This window comes from Natator depressus, chromosome 5 (genome assembly GCF_965152275.1).
Source record: "Natator depressus isolate rNatDep1 chromosome 5, rNatDep2.hap1, whole genome shotgun sequence".
In the NCBI taxonomy this organism is placed as follows: domain Eukaryota; kingdom Metazoa; phylum Chordata; order Testudines; family Cheloniidae; genus Natator; species Natator depressus.
In genome coordinates this window covers 77,013,301-77,026,088 of record NC_134238.1, presented here as the reverse complement: position 1 = coordinate 77,026,088, position 12,788 = coordinate 77,013,301, and the positions used below count along the sequence as shown (strand labels likewise).

General features: G+C 48.0%; 1 protein-coding gene across 7 annotated transcripts in view; it reads right to left on the bottom strand.

The window, feature by feature from the left end:
• CSNK1G3 (casein kinase 1 gamma 3) overlaps positions 1–12,788 on the bottom strand; it is a 167,896-nt gene that overhangs the window by 142,071 nt on the left and 13,037 nt on the right. For 6 of the 7 annotated variants that reach the window (XM_074953036.1, XM_074953038.1, XM_074953034.1 and 3 more), the window contains exon 2: positions 8,244–8,320. The exons of the other annotated variant lie outside the window; for it this stretch is intronic. The gene's annotated coding sequence lies outside the window, so the exon portion shown is untranslated. The remainder of the gene's footprint in view (positions 1–8,243; positions 8,321–12,788) is intronic. 7 annotated transcript variants of the gene reach the window in all.

Genomic DNA, 12,788 nt, shown 5'->3' with positions numbered 1-12,788 from the left:
GGCCCAACAGAAGATAATCCACCTCCTGATGCTGTGGCCGCTAAATCCACCATAGAGCCCGCGCCCGGTATCATTGAGAGCTCCCTCCCCACCCACTTAACCCTTGAGTCTGATCGGGAGGCGCCACCATCCAGCTGCTTGCCTCCTGAAATCCAGAACCTCACCGCTGCCCCGCCCCTATACAATTTACCTCCTGCAATGTTATTGCCGCCACCGGGGCTGTCTCCTTCCCTTTCCCAACTGATGACCCCCAGGGAGCGGACTTTGTGTTCTCCTGCCCCGACCCATTAGGAGCTGCTATCTTCCCTCCACCACCCCCTATCGCCCCAGAGCTTGAGGCGGGCCTAGAAGCTCCAGCCCATCAGGCACCCCGTCGGGGGTCCGCACCCTGCTTGCCCATTTTAGTGGACCACGGGGCTGCACCAAGGGCCCTGCCGGGGAACAACCGGGAAACCATAACCCCACCCCCCTATGAGCTGCGAAGAGAGCTGTGGAAGTTTTTAGAGGATTGCTGTGGCTCCCGCAACAAGGTACAACTTGCTCTCCAACAATGGGGGGATTTTTTTCAAATCCTCTGGGCCACAAGGGCCCTCATGGGGGAAGGTAAAGGGACGGGGAAGCAGGATGCCACGGCCTACTGGCGGGTCCGCGTCTTCCGTGACCAATTACTCACCTACGGGATGGGTCAAGGACTGTTGCGTGGCCCGCTGGGGAATGCGAGTGTCCCTGCCAGGATCCCCCCCGGCCCCCCCCCATGACACCTCTCACCATCGCAACACTGAACATCCGGGGTTGTAGGATGGCTCTCCGCAGGTACCAGGTGCTCTCCTTCCTTCGGGAGGGAGGGTACTCTGTGATTTTCCTGCAGGAGACCCATACGGCTCCGACTGCCGAAGACAGTTGGCAGCTGGAGTGGAGGGACAGGGTCGACTTTAGCCATTCCACGATTCGGCAGGCTGGAGTGGCGACCCTGTTCTCCCCCGACCTTCGGTCCAAGGTGCTAGGGGTCGCCGAGGCCGTGCCGGGTCGCCTGCTGCATCTCCGGGTCCGTATAGAGGGGCTCGTGGTTAACCTCATTAATGTCTATGCCCCGACATCGGGCCCGGAGTGGCTGCAATTTTATCAGCAGGCGTCCGCCTTCCTCGGCGCCTTAGATTCTCATGAGTGCCTGGTCCTGGGAAGGGATTTTAATACCACCCTCTAGGAGTGAGACCACTCGGGGACCGAGCAGAGCCCAGCCGCCGTGGACACCCTCCGGGAGATAGCTGAACATCACTCCCTAGTGGACATCTGACGTGATCACCACCCGGATGACACTTCCACGTTCACCTTTGTCCGGGTGGAAGCCCATCAGTCGAGCCACTCCCGGTTGGACCGCATTTATTTATCACGCTTCCATCTCTCACGAGCCCACTCCTCCAGCATTGGGCTGGCCCCATTTTCTGACCATCACCTAGCCACTGTGACAGCCTCCCTCTGTGCGGAGAGGCCGGGGCCGGCCTATTGGCATTTTAACAACAGCCTGTTGGAGGATGAAGGCTTCGTGACGTCCTTCCGGGAATTCTGGCTGGCCTGGCGAGGGCAGCGGCATGCCTTTCCCTCGGCACGGCGATGGTGGGACCTGGGGAAGGTGCACGCCCGGCTTTTCTGCCGTGACTACACCCTCGGCACCAGCCGACGGAGAAATGCGGCGATAGAGCAGTTGGAACGGGAAGTCTTAGAGCTGGAGAGGCGTTTGGCCGCCAGCCCCAAAGACCCGCTCCTCTGCGGAGCGTGCCTGGAGAAGTGCGAGGCGCTCCGGGCCCTCGAGGACCATCGGGCCCTTGGTGCCTTTCTTCGATCCCGCATCCTCCTCCTTCAGGAGATGGATCGCGGCTCCCGCTTCTTCTATGCCCTGGAGAGAACGAGGGGAGCTAAGAAACACGTCACCTGCCTCCTGGCAGAAGACAGTACCCCCTTCACGGAACCGGTGGAGATGTGCGGGGTGGGCCCGAGCCTTCTACGCAAGTCTTTTCTCCCCAGATCCGACTAACCCTGGCGCTTGCAGAGTGCTCTGGGAGGAGCTCCCTACGGTCAGCGCGAGCGACCGAGACCAGCTAGAGTTGCCTCTCACTCTGGCCGAATTCTCGGAAACCCTCCGTCGTATGCCCACTAATAAGTCTCCAGGCACGGATGGGCTGACTGTGGAGTTCTACCGCGTGTTTTGGGACGTCCTCGGCCCAGACCTAGTCACTGTCTGGGCCAAGTCTCTGCAGAGCAGGGTCCTCCCTTTTTCGTGCAGGCAGCTGTGATCACCTTATTGCCGAAGAAGGGGGACCGCCGTGATTTACGAAATTGGCGTCCCGTCTCGCTCCTCAGCACGGACTACAAAATCGTAGCGAAAGCAATCTCGCTGTGGCTAGGGTCTGTGCTGGCAGACATGATCCACCCAGACCAGACCTACACCGTCCCAGACCACAGTATCTTTAACCTATTTCTGGTTTGGGGCCTTTTGGAACTCGGGCGTAGAGACAGTCTGTCGTTCGCCCTCCTGTCCCTAGATCAGGAGAAGGTGTTCGATAGGGTGGACCATGGGTACCTCCTGAGCACTCTGCAGGCGTTCGGCTTCGGACCCCCCAGTTTGTGGGTTTTCTCCAGGTGCTGTACGCTTCCGCAGAGTGTCTGGTTAAGCTCAACTGGACCCTGACTGAACCGGTCAGCTTCGGGCGAGAGTACGGCGGGGTGCCCCCTCTCAGGCCAGCTGTACGCGTTGACGATCAAGCCCTTCCTCTGTCTCCTCCGCAGGAGGTTGACAGGGTTGGTGCTGTGGGAGCCGGAGCTGCAGCTGGTCCTGTTGGCGTATGCTGATGACGTGCTCCTCGTGGTCCAGGACCCAGGCGACTTGGCGCGGGTGGAGGCTTGCCAGGCCATCTATTCGGCAGCCTCCTCCGCCCGGGTCAACTGGATCAAGAGCTCTGGCTTGGCGGTAGGAGACTGGCGGCAGGCGAGCTCCCTCCCACCCGCGCTTCAGACCATCCAGTGGAGCGCGGGTCTGCTGCTCTACCTCGGCGTTTACCTTTCTGCCACGCATCCCTCTCCGCCAGAGAACTGGGAAAATTTAGAGGGCGGGGTGATAGAGTGGCTCTGGAAATGGATGGGACTACTCCGATGTCCCTCCCTCGGAGGGAGAGAGCTGGTGCTTAATCAACTAGTCCTGTCTATGCTCTGGTACCGGCTCAACACCCTGGTCCCGGCCCCGGGTTTCCTGACCAACCTCCGGACATCGAGTCTGGAGTTCTTTTGGTCAGGAATGCACTGGGCCCCTGTAGGGGTTCTTCATCTACCCCTGAAGGAAGGAGGACAGGCCTGAAGTGTCTGCACACTCAGGTCCACGTCTTCTTCCTCCAGGCCCTACAGAGGCTCCTCTATGGTGCAGGCAGTTCGGCGTGGAGCATACTGGCGTACGCCATCCTGCGCCGCATCCGAGGGCTCCGATATGACTGGCAGCTCTTATCTCCGTCCGGGAGGTCTTCCGCGAGACCTCTCCGGGCTGCCGGTCTTCTACCAGGACCTCCTCCGGACTTGGAAACTGTTTTTAATGACCAGGTCCGTGGCGGCCACCAAGGGGATAGATCTCCTTGCGGAGCCCCTGCTACACAACCCCCAGCTCCGTGTGCGGGGGCAGAGTCCCGCCCGGTGCACCAGAGCTTGATCCTGGCAGAAGTCACGAGAGTCGGAGACCTCCTGGACTACGACCGGGGAGACTGGCTGGATCCCCTGACGCTCGCCCGGCGCATGAGGCTCTCCAGACCTCGCACCCCCCGGCGCGTACTTCAGGAGGTGAAGGCCGCTTTGCCGCCCGCTGCTCGAGCTTACCTCGACCGGGTCCTGCTCGAGGGCACACCCTGCTCATCCTCTACCTCAGGCCTGCCGGATCCTTTAATTGGAGCCCTGCCCCACAGACCCAATCGACCCCCTCACCCGTTCACTGCGAGCCGGCTGCATGAATTGCAGCCGGTACGCTTCCAAACTGTGCCAAGGAAACATCTATACACGCTCGTGCTCCACACCCTTCACGCCCTCACCCTAGTGTCCCGCCCTGACACAAAGTGGCGAGACCTTCTGCCACCTCTGGAGGGTGAGCAGCCCCAGTGGGCCAGCCTATATTCCACCTTGGTTCCGAGGCCTGTCGGGGACATCAGTTGGCAGCTCCTTCATGGAGTTGTGAGCACAGGCACATACTTGGCGCGGTTCACCCCCAGATACTTGTCCCTTTTGTGGTGTGAGGGAAACCCTGGCGCACGTATATTTGGGGTGCGCCAGGCTGCAGCCCGTTCCAGCTCCTCACAAATCTCCTTTTCCCCTCACCTTTTTATTTATGCACTCCCCATCCGTGGCCTCACAAAGTTGCGGGATCTCCTAGTTAACCTCCTCCTGGCCCTGGCTAAAACGGCCATCTATAAAACCAGAGAGAGGAGGTTGGCCGATGGAGTTTCCTGTGACTGTGGGGCCGTTTTCCGATCCTCGGTCCATTCATGTATCCGAGCGGAGTTCCTCTGGGTGGCGTCCACCAACTCCCTTGATGCTTTTGAGGAGTGGTGGGCACTGTCCGAGGTTCTCTGCTCGGTGTCCCCGTCCAGGTCCCTTTGTCTGACCCTTTCACTGGGGGGGAGAGAGTAAGGGGCCCCAGCCCCAGCCATTGCTGCTGCGGACACCACCACCTTAGAGGGGTCCTTTCACACGTGGGTGCATGTGCCCCCCACCCCACCCGGACTGTCCACCCCACAGCCTGCCCCTCTGGTTGGATGCTTTCAGAGGAGGGAACTGTTGGTGACACTAGGGCGTGGCGCCAGGTAACTTGAGGGGGTGGAAGACCACGAGAGTCGAGGAAGCCCCCAGCTCTGGGCCCAGGCAAGCTTGAACACTTCCCTCCCCTAAAGCTAATGAGAAAACAATTGTGACTGGTTGCTGTGTTACAAAGTAAAAACAGCAGCATATGCAATGTGTAAGTGTGTTATGCAAATAAAAAACATCTTTTGCTTCAAAAAAAAAAAAAAAAATTACTCTCCTATAGCCATCTGGCCCGACCCTGTCACAATACATACACACACACACACACACACACGGTAGAAGTTGCCATGACCCAGTCACTCCCAGTCTCTATTCGAACCCAAGTTAATGATATCTAGTTTGCATATTAATTCAAGCTCAGTAGTTTCTCCTTGGAGTCTGTTTTTGACTGGATTCATTCTAAAACATGCCAGTGAATTAGTGACATACTTGAAATCACCCCAGGTATTAACAGCATTGTCAACAAAAAACAGAGCAAATTAGAAGTGGCCAGAGATCGTGTGATTTCTATGCAGGGGTAAAAATTGCCATTAGATCAAAGCCTCCTCCTTGCCCATTTAGGCTGTTTAATATTTAATTTGGCAGAGGAGACAGCAGGAGAAAACCGTTTCTGAAGACAACCATTACATTTCAGAAATCATTGGAACATACAAGAAAAACATTCTAAATAATGCCTATCATTACATTGCTTCTAAAACCTGTTACCATAGCTGTGAGCAGGTCAGACTTCCAAACATGCTCAAGTTCCAAATACTACCAAGACTTTTTAAAGTAAACGCTTATATACATATATTCTAGTTATCAATACAGCAAGGGAAAACAGATTGTGAAAGTTGAATTTAATAGATAGGCTTATTTGAAACAGTCTGGCTCAGTCTTCAGAATACGAAGAAATATATTAGAAAGACTTTTTGATTGTTTTAATAGGAACTTCTCTATAACAGAGTTTAGAGCAGCAGTCCCCAAACTTTTGAGGGTCGCAACCCCCCCCCCGTCCTCATTCCCCCGCCACACCTCCCCACCCCCGGAGCCAGGAGCAGAGGCAGCTCGGGGGAGGGGGGGGTGAGGAGTGGGGTTACAGATGGGAGTAAGGGGACCAAGCCAGGGACCGAGGCAGGAGTGGAGCCGCAGCCGGGCCCATAGCCAGGTTTAGCTCTGCCCCGGGCCCCAGCAAGGCTGGGGATGGGGTCAGGTGCAGGGCTGGGAGCTGGGGATGCTGCTGGGGGCAGGACTGGAGTAGACCTAGGGGCAGGGTGGGGCTGGGTGTGCTCCCTTCCCACCCCCCATGGGAGCTGGCCTGGGCCCCCACCCAGATACTTCCTCCACACACCCCTAGGGGGGTCCGTGCTCCACAGTTTGGGGACCTCTGGTTTAGAGGTAGAAGATGAACAGTTAAGGAAAGGTAAGAAGCAGTTCTCCAAATGAAATCCTGGCACCAATGAAACTGAAGTTTTGTCACTCTTTTCAATTACGCCAGGATTTCACCCCACACCATTAGGAAGCAGAAAATTCACTGTTTCTCCTTAGTACCTTGTTAGTGGTATTGTATAGTATAATATATATGCGTGGGGTGTCAAGCTATTTAAATCAGTCCACCCTGGTTAACAGAGCTCTGAATTTTTTTCAAGTGATTTTTCTGAATTCAGAGCAACTCACAATGGACTATAGCCTGTGAATGACTATGACCAATAATACAAACACATTACATTAATGAAGTTTAACTGGCAAAAGGAAAAAAGTTGTGAGGAACACAAACATAGGTCTAATATCCAACAGCAGAAAAGACTATTTTTGCTTTTAAAAAAAGTGTCAAATGTCAATTATTTATAAGTGAATAAACAGAATAGTCAGAAATTCTACTCTAAAAATTATGCCAAAGACAAACTTTGTTCAGCCAGAGAGATCAAGAAAATATTCCTCTTTAAGTAAATGAGGCAGCTAATTTAATTATTTTTCTGATTTTAGCACCATTTGCTGCCTATTGGTAGAAAAATTCTTATTTGTGAAACTGCAGAAGCCGCAAGACCAGAACCCACCATTCCTATCCAATAAGATACAGTATTTTTAGCTTTGATGATAAATTAAGTCTCCAGTGATATCCTGGAAGCATATTACTTTTCCATTCACAACAAAAAATAAATCTGATGAGGGAGGCCTCATTTGTGGTTCTGCACAAACAATGAAGGACCTATTCCTATATGTCTAGAAAGGGGCAAAAGTCCCATCACAACAGTATCTTTGAGACCATAGTAAGATTCTGATGCTGCAGAAACATCAACAAACAGAACTCTTACTGAGACAAGTAAAGGGATTTGTTTTTGTATCTTGGTGATAACTGATCTGGAAAGGTACTCAAAAAGCACACACCAAAAAAAAAAAAAAAAAAAAGGAGGTTCAAAGGAATGACGAGAAAAAGATTGTGTGCGCTTACAGGTACCAAAATTAGGGCAATTCTAACCAACCCTTGTTGGAATAGCTGTGTCTGAATAAAGAGGTCCCAGTATCAGTATCTTAACACTTTTGATTTCAGCCTTAAAAAAAACATTAACAAGAAGATTCAAAAGTGGCACCACATACAGATGCTACAGAATGCTAGTCAGATATGTCTTTTTACAACTAACAGCTACAATCCCCAAGGCAATAGATAAGTAATTTTATACTCAAAGATAAATATATTGGTGAAAATTTGGATGTGCTTTCACAATCTGATCAGCAGTTAGATAGCATATAATTTATTAATTTTTTTGTTAATGCTGTCACCATTCACAAAATTGTAAGAATCACAAGTTTAAACTTGTAGGATATTTAGTGAGCAAAATGATTACTAAATATTTTTCTAAAATATAACATTAAAATAAATTGTTCTGGGATATGGGACACACTCACACTTCCATTGAAATACCTTTAAAGGGTATTTCAATGGAACGTATAGCAATAAATCAAAGAACAATAGATCAGCAACTACAAGTTTTAGTTTTCAAAAAATTCTCAATTATGTGGCAATTTATGGGCTTGTCACTTTTTGTTTGTTGATTCAACAGATGTTACCTGTTACAAAATTAAATTCTATAGACAACTACTGCTGCTTGCTCTTAACAGTATTTACATAAGCTAAAACAACTAGTACCTTGATAGGATTCCTACTGCAGAGACACAGGACGTTCTTTTAATATTTAACAACGATTGTATTACTGTCAAAAAGAAAGACACCCAGCCCTCTTATCTAAGCCTCTTTCTTTCTGGTCTTGAATGTAATGTTGCACTTTCCTATACTATACAATTTCCATCTAATCTGAAGTAAACAGAATATGTAGGATGTTTGCTGCCAAGAACCTCCGCTATAACAAATTGTGGATCATGTCTCCCTCATATACATAATGTGGTAAGTATTAGAATTCACAAATCACACTTACCCAAGAAAGTGGTACACTGTTCATGGCAATGCCTTTTCTTCAACAAAAATGTTCACGTTTTAGATGTATATAGCATGCTAAAAGTAAAGAAATACATATGTAATATTGGCACTCATTCATGCATGTAAATATTTCTGATGCTTTACTCAGAATTTATACAAATTAAAGATTTAGTACTGTTTTTCTAAATCAAAGTAGAAAGCAGGCTTCTATTAATATCACAAGTGTGAGTGTGTCCTATATATACCAGAAGCCTTCTAAACACAGAGGAAGTCATACCCTTCTCCAACTAAGCGTACCAACTAAAATGACGGAGATTAAGAGAAGGTAAAGGGATAATTCATACAAGCAAGATGATTACGATAATATGGAAGTGTCTTATAAATTAAATTTGCTGCTTTGTTTGTTTTGATGGATTTGGTACACAATTCATCCCACTTTCCTGCTACCACAGCAATTTCCCATTAGGTTTTTTACTCTCCCTCTACATAAACAAGCAGTTCATCCAAGTAAAAACAGATAACTTGATTAAATTGTTTCTTGTAGACATCATGAAAGAAGAGAGGATGTCGTGAGGTGGTCACCCCGCTCCAGCCCTGAAGGGGTTAAAAACAGCCCTGGGAAAGGGCTGCCCCAGGGATTCAACAGGAAAAGGCTGGGAGGCAGCCAATCAGGGCCAGGCTGGGCCCTATAAAAGAGCTGCATGGCCAGAAGGTAAGAGACTCTCTCTCTAGCTGTGGAGAGAGAAGAGGAACCTGGAGCGGAGCAGGGTTGGGGAAAGGCCAGAGGAGCTGGGGAGCTCCAGCCTGGCAACTCCCCAAGCTGAGGCCTTGGTAAAGGCCTACGAAAGGTACTGGGGCTGCAGAGGGGCAGCCTGGGGATAGGCAACGGCAGCAAGTCCTACCCCCTTGCCAATGATGAGTGGTTTACAGACTGCAGTCTGCCCCAGTGAGCAGGGGCTAGATGATGACTGGCAGTAGCCACCGAGGCAAGGTGGGGATAGTGGGTTGGGGGTTCCCTGGGGAGGGGAGACCCAGAGCGTGGGGGTTCTGCAGGGGCCCTGAGGCAGGTGAGCCACTGGCCAGCAGAGGGCACTCCGAGCTGGAATTGAGCTAATTCCCAGGGTAACCAGCAGGAGGCACTGCACTGGTGAGTCTCGACCTCACTAAGGAGGGATTTAAATGAGAGGCAATTGCTTTGTCCACCATCTCAGGAAAAGCATTCTATAATTAGGGAGCAGTATGAAGGGGGAGGAGGGGGAAGGCATCACAGGTGAAGTGGAAAGGACAGGGCAGTGACATTATACACAACAAAGAGCTGAGTTATGAGCGGGCCCTGAATATAAACACAACAAAGTTTAAGTTTGATCCCAATGAGAGGAGCCAGGAGAGATTCCAACAGCAGGGTTATAATTAGAATACTGCACAAGAAAGATGGATCTTAACAGCTACAATTTGTGTTGACTTGAGATAGGGAGGTGAAATGGGCATCAGGAAGGCCAGTAATCAAGAAGGGAAATGACAATGGTCTGTAAAAAAAGTTCTAGCTCTTTGCCAGAAAGATAATGTTCCTATGTTCTCAAGTGTTGTAAGGGGGAAAACAGCAAATTCCAACACTGCCTGGAAGGTGAGGCATAGGGCAGGGAAGACAGTAAGAGAGGAGACAAATGTGATGCCCTAGTAGCAGGCCTAAGTTGATGCTAAGTGCAATGATGTATTCAAAGTGACAAAGAACAGGAAAGGAGAGAGAAGAATCACAAATTCAGTTTTAGCCATGTTAAGGTTAAGTTATTAGTCTCTGGCAACAGAACTACATGTAATATACAAAATCATTTTTGAAGCTTAAACATAATTAAACTTAAGAAAACTTGCATTAATTCCCTTCCTAAAACATTTTTTATGTATTTAACATCATCATCAAGAAGCAGTTTGAGGGCCACTTCAGTGTCTATCACAGCCAGGACATGGAGGAAAATGAACTTCCATTGCTGCCCCATGGCAGGTCTCAATTAAGTATCAATGTTTTCAGGGCATGCTGCTAGTGGACATATCACTTAAGTACACTGTAAAACATTCTGAGACATAGCTGTAATTAGTTATTACAATACAGGCCTTTAAACAAAAGCAAAAAGGTATTATAACACATAGTCAATCACAATTTTCATTATAGTTTTAGACCCTACTGAAAGCCATCATAGAACCACAGAGAATGCATTATCTCCAATTCTCAAAAAACCTCCCTTTGTGTAGTGACACCATTGTAAAGTGGTGATATAGAAGCCTATTTACATATCTTTCTATGAATGGTCTATTTCTTTCCATTTCTGAGTCCATGTCTCTCAAGTAAGTTTTAAAATATTTTCATACCCAAAAAAGTCATATAAATCCATAAAATGCACCAGAGAAAAAAATTCTATACTCATATTCATGTAAAACCTTCATTTACATGAATATGGGTATAGATTAGGAAACCATGTGCCTCTAGAACACTGGATTCCATGCCACAATATAAGGATATTCTCTAGTTATGTATTATGTATGTGGCGAAGGGCTACAGGGAGGAGGGTAAAACGAGGTTGCAGGAGCTAGAGGGGGGAACAGAGGAGGAGTGGGACAGAAGCCTGATGAGGCAGTGGGGGGGGGAGAGAAGAGGGAGGAAGGAACTGGTGGGAGGGTCTGATTAATAGCAGAAGTGCAAGAGGGGCAAGGGCAGAGGGAGGACATTGACACACTAGAAACGGAGGCATAAGGGTCTATAACCACTAAAGCACAATGCCACAGGACCTAGGGTTGAATCCAGGAGTCTTCAATTTCTACATTCCTTTGCTGTCAGGAAATAGCTGTGAAACCCATGGCAAAGTGTGTTTTGTCCCCCTCTAGTAACTGGTCCACATAGAGGATAACAGATTTACAGTGCTGCCAGTTACTAAATTAGCTCAAGTGACAGGAGTCTGTGCTGTGGATCTAAACGTCTGAACACTGTCAAAGGCCGAAGACGGAGCCAAAACCACACAATGGATTTTTTGCAGTTAAATTTTAAACTTAGGAAACTACATTAAAAGATTAAGGGTGAAAAGTCAAGCACTCAAAAGTCTGAGAATGCCGGAATTAAGGTGTATCTGTGAAAACGGCACTGCAGGCTCTTTTCTTGGTCTTGACTTCCATATCAAATTTCCTTAGTTAACAGGTAAAAAGAAGTTTTCCTCTGGCAGACAGTTCTGAAAGTTCAGCCTGCAAGTTGAAATTCCAGCTGTGCTATTTCTGCATCACCACAAGTAACAGATTCTACTCGATAAATTCTGCCCTCTTATATCTTGTGCAACCCAACTGACTTAATGGTGTTGTACAGGTGAGAGGGCAGAGGTCCCTGCAAGTCAAACTTAGAAAACAATTCATTTATAGATGCACTAATCAAAGCAGAATCCTGCCATTTCCCATAGCTCTATTAGCCGTGAAGGATAAGGATTAAAAAGATAGTGAAAACTTCATATTCTAGTTATAAAAATTAGATATGACAATACCTAAATTACAAAAGTGAGCTTACGAAACAGATCTATTGTCACTTCAGAACAAAACTACACTAAGCTGAAGTATTATACCCACTACAGATAACTCAAATTATTTTTTCAATAAACATGGATATAAATCACTCAAGAATATGGTGACCTACAAGCAGACAATCAGAAGAAAATCACATTCAGTTACTGTACATGATGAACACCACAACCAAAACACAGTAAAAGGAACATTCAGCACACAGTGATTTAATGCTCATAATTTCCCCTTATCAGTCATTGACATACATCTTCACTGTTATTACTCCTGCTTGGTACATTCCCCCACTTGCGTGCATACATGTCATTGTATGGAAGATGAGATATAGGCAGTCTATAGAAATATCATGAAGGTGATATTTTCATAATGAGTGCTGCTGCACGAGTTAAGATTTTGTTAACCATCATCTTTGTGTGTGTGTGTGTGTGTGTGTGTGTGTGTGTGTGTGTGTGTGTGTAGTATTGATAACAAAAAACAAATAAGCAATAAGGCAAAACAGGCAACGGGCAATAAGTATCACAGGAGAACAGAGGTAAGGTTATGATACAATAGCCTTCAATTACATAATCACACAGTATTTCATAACTCCCATTCAATGCTTTGGTGGCATATACAATCTTTAAAAGCTAAACAAACGCAAGGAGTGCCAATGTCCAAAAAGACAGAGACTTCTACATTACCAACAAGGAAAAAGAAACACTCTCCCATCCACCCAAGATGCTCTTTTCTAGCAAAAATGAAGGTATGTTGCTGGAAACTGAGTAGCCAATTTTACAACCCTGGGGAGTTTCTATACAACAACAAGAATGGCAGATTCCTATCCTTTCGTGGATCCTCAATGAAGTCAGTGGGGTCCATGCAAGAACAAAGCTTCACCCCTGCAGTCAATTTCAGGATTGGGGTCTAACAGTTGTCAGAAAAAGCTGGTGGTTGAACCACCAAGAGAAGCTTACATTATATTACAGGGAATAACACAATAGCCCACCCAGAA